We start from the raw sequence: 4,080 nt of genomic DNA, 5'->3' as shown, positions 1-4,080 counted from the left end.
ATTCGGGACTATGCGTTGCCTAACCTATATGACTTCTCCCCAGGAATCATGAGGTCAGCGCTAGATGGATCGAGGTTTGAAATGAAACAGATTATGCTGTAGATGATCCAGATTGCTGGACAGTTTGAAGGGAGGCGTGGTGAAGACCCCCACGCCCACCTTCAGAGCTTTATTGAGATCTGTAACACTTTTGTGTTCCCAAATATCTTGCCCGAGGAGGTTCGGCTCACATTGTTCCCATTTTCTTTATGCGATCAAGCAAGAAAATGGGCTTATTCTCTCGAACTAGGAGAGATAACTTCTTGGGAACAAGTCGTGGAAAAGTTCATGAAGAAATATTTCCCTTCAATGGAGAACGCAAGAAGAAGGAAGTTAATTACGAATTTTGAACAGGAAACTGATGAATTCCTCAGTGAGGCTTGGGCGAGGTTTAAGAGGTTGGTAAGAGACTGCCCACATAACGACTTACCAGACTACTTACAGATGGAGATTTTTTTACCAAGGATTAACCCCTACATCGCAGACCGTTGCCAATGCGGCAGCAGTTGGAGGTCAACTGGATAAAACTTATGAGAAGGCCAAGAATATCCTTGATCGCATCTCAAAAAATCACGAGGACTGAAGAGAAAGCGGTCTAAGATTAAGAATTAGAGACAATGACGCGAACAATGGGGCCATCGCATCCCTTCAGAACCAAATGATTGCGATGATGAGTTTGATACAAGGCATCGAAATTAACAGCACGGGAGCGAAAAAAGGGCAGGTCAACGCAATTGCTCAAACGACCGCAAGTTGTGTCATCTGTGGAGATGCACATCCGATGGAAGAATGCCCAGGAAACCCCAGTCAGTATGCTTCATAAAGAATAATTCCTATTCCGATACGTACAACCCCGGGTGGAGAAACCACCCCAATTTCGCATGGAAAAATCAACAACAAAGCTTTCAACCAATGACGCAAAAAGAAGGGCCACCCGATTTTTTTCCACGAACCAACGGTCCAACGCATAACCAAGCCAGCAATTTGCAGGCACCGCAATCTTCATCCTTAGAGAGCTTGCTGAAGCAGTACATTGAGAAGAACGAATCAGTGCTTCAGAGTCAAGCAACGTCCATCTGAAAATCTCGAATTTCAGCTAGGACAGATAGCGAGTAAACACAAAAACAGACCGCAAGGAGCGTTGCCAAGCTCAACTGAGCTCCACCGCAACGTTGGGGGTATGGGGAAGGAACAATGCTTAGCAGTCTTCTTGCTAAGAGAAACAATGACCGCGGAAGGAAGGGAGGAACCCATCGCAACCAACTTGAATGCGGTAACCACCGAGGACCCGTTGACTCATAATTCAGAAGAGCCCGAGAAGAGGAACCCAGAAGTTGCGTCTACCTTTAACCTCTAGAACGCAAGATAGAAAAAGTCCAGCTACCACCATTCCCACAAAGATTGATAAAGAAACAGAATGATGAAGAAAAGATCGTGACACTAGCAGTAATGCAAAATGATATGATCCCACCAAAAATTTGCGACCCAGGAATCTTCACGATACCATGCTCTATTAAAGGGGTCTACAGTGGCCAAGCACTCTACGATCTTGGGGCGAGTATAAATGTAATGCCGCTATTAATCTTCAAACGATTGAATATGGGAAAAGTCACGCCCACAACGGAGACTCTCTTAATTGCAGACAGATCCCGAATACATCCCGAGGGAGAGTTGAAAGATGCCACAATCTCAATTGACAAATTCATCTTGCCAGCAGACTTCATCATTTTGGATTATAAGGCGGATGAAGATGTGCCCATCATATTGGGACGACCATTCCTCTCGACCGGTCATGCTCAAATTGATGTGCGTAAGGGGGAAATTGTGATGAACATTAATAGGGAAAGGCTCCGAATTAAGGCAGTCAAGATTCTGGAAGATCGAGAAAAGAAGAAAAAGCCACCGTGGACGTGAAAAGTCCAGCTTGAAATAAGCAGTCCCTGAGTTACTATGCGACTCAACCTCATCAGGGATGCAATCCTTTTGAATATCCTTTTTGTTTCGTATCAATGCTTCATGAACTCTCTTGCTGTCATCTGTTATCGCATACTTGTTTATTGCTTAAAAAAAAGAGAAAAAATAATAATGCGATCATGTTGAATGATCATGGTAAACGATTTTGCTAACTCTGTTTTTTTTTTTTTATGATTATTTGACCCTCTCAATGTTTTCTTTACAATCGAGGTAAACAATTGCGGAGGTGTTACACGAAGATGCAACTACTTAATTTCATCACTGCAATCCAAAGAAAGTAGAATGCCACAAGGCAGGATGCGCCAACAAATAATACGAGCGACAATGCAAATTTGGTGGTTGTATCTTTCCTTGACTTTATTCTAAATTTTTCACTATCGCATCATAATTTTGAAAATTTTATCACCGCATCCTCTTTGGTTGTCACAATCATTTAACATTGATCAATTTAGTAAGTCACCGCATGATTTCTCTTTGCCAATGATGAAGTGCATGCTTCTATTTTTTCGTATACACTAGAGTCAACTTAATTTTAGGACAGTCACTTCATGAAATATTTCTAGAAGTTAGTGGTCTACTAGCTTTCTTTCAAACTGGCCCTTTACAAAACTTCCTAAGAACATCGCATGACTTCTTTCAATCTTTTGGCAATGAGGACATTGCCGCATTTTAAATTTGGGGGTGCAGTATTCATTTTCGACCTTGCTATTTTTAGCCTTGCTTATAAAAAAAAAATCATAACGTTGCGATCGGATCGTACTCGTAGTTGGATGTCCGCATGACACCCGTGGGGGCAAGCCAAAACGAAGGTAGGAATCGTGATCAACGCATAAATAAATGACTGCAACTCTACTGCCAAATGGGCATGAGTTTAGTCTGGGAAAGAGCGCCTTGTTCGTAGTTGGATGTCCGCATGATACACATGGGGGCAAGCCAAAACGAAGGCAAGGCACTTGATCAGTGCAAGATCAGAAAAAAAAATAATGTCTAAAATACGCAAGGATAAAAAAAAATAATCATTTAACACCCCTGTGAAAAAGTTTTTTTGAAAAAAATCATGCGATGTCCTAGAATCTAGTAAAGTCTTTTTGAAGGTTAAGCTTACAGTCCCTAAATTTTAGAAATATTTTAAGAAGGGACCTAGATAAAAATTAAGTAAACTTTGGTGTATAGGATTTGAATAAGGCATCCTTGACAAATCTAGGAAAAGAGATTGTGGTCGACTTTCTAAAGGAAATCTTTAGCTTATGCTTGAGGACAAGCATTGTTTAAATTTGGGAGTGTGATAACGAGAAAAAATGCACGTTATTACAGTGCTAAGTTATAAAACAATGCAGGTTTGGTTGATAAAAAATATATAAGATTACGTCAAAAAGCATTAAGTTCATAATATTGCGGTCGCATGTGTCCATTGTATTAAAACAGTTAACTTATGTATTTTTGTGCAGAATATGCGTTGATGCAAGGCGAAAAATGCAATCCAAAGAAATCAATGGCCGAGCGCATCAAAAGATTGCGTTACCACAAGGCTATACGGTCATGTGCACTCGAAAATATCTACTCAAGAAGGTTACCGCATAGAGCCGACACAACTTGGTGGGCGCATCTAGGTGAAAAGTGTAATAAATCACGATGGGACAAAAAGCTGATGACAGTCGATTCCGAATTAAGTTGACAAGCCGTTAACAAACTACTGTAGCAAGTACACTCAACTGTTCGGTGACAAATATTCGGTGCATCAGACAAAGAATTAATGCCATCCCATCAGTACAATCATAAGAGAGAAGAAGCCTTTTACCCCGAAGCTCTATAAATACCGAAGGCAACCTTCAGTGAAGAAGTTCAAACAGTTAGATAATTTTCTCCATAGTCAGTAGTAGTCTTGTTCTTAGTTTTTCTTTTATTTAGAAGGCAGAAGCGAGGGAAGTGAGATTGTACTGAGAGATCATTCTGGTGAACTTGGAAGAGTGTTGGAAGCGTCGAAATGAGAGAGAGGGCCAACTCTTGTGAAAGCAGAAACATCTTTTGAGCAGAATAGAGTTAAGAGTGTAAAAGCCTCGGGAAGCA

At 41.0% G+C, this 4,080-nt stretch overlaps 1 non-coding gene across 1 annotated transcript; it reads right to left on the bottom strand.

Annotated features, from left to right (window-relative positions):
- Positions 1-360: 360 nt before the first annotated feature.
- LOC150034682 (small nucleolar RNA R71) lies at positions 361-467 on the bottom strand. Its single transcript, XR_016531643.1, has one exon. It is a non-coding gene; the product is annotated as a small nucleolar RNA R71 (small nucleolar RNA).
- Positions 468-4,080: the final 3,613 nt, after the last annotated feature.

This window comes from Benincasa hispida, chromosome 8 (assembly GCF_027475165.1).
Source record: "Benincasa hispida cultivar pf3 chromosome 8, pf3_genome.v1.1, whole genome shotgun sequence".
Lineage (NCBI taxonomy): Eukaryota > Viridiplantae > Streptophyta > Magnoliopsida > Cucurbitales > Cucurbitaceae > Benincasa > Benincasa hispida.
This window is presented reverse-complemented; position numbering and strand designations above follow the sequence as displayed.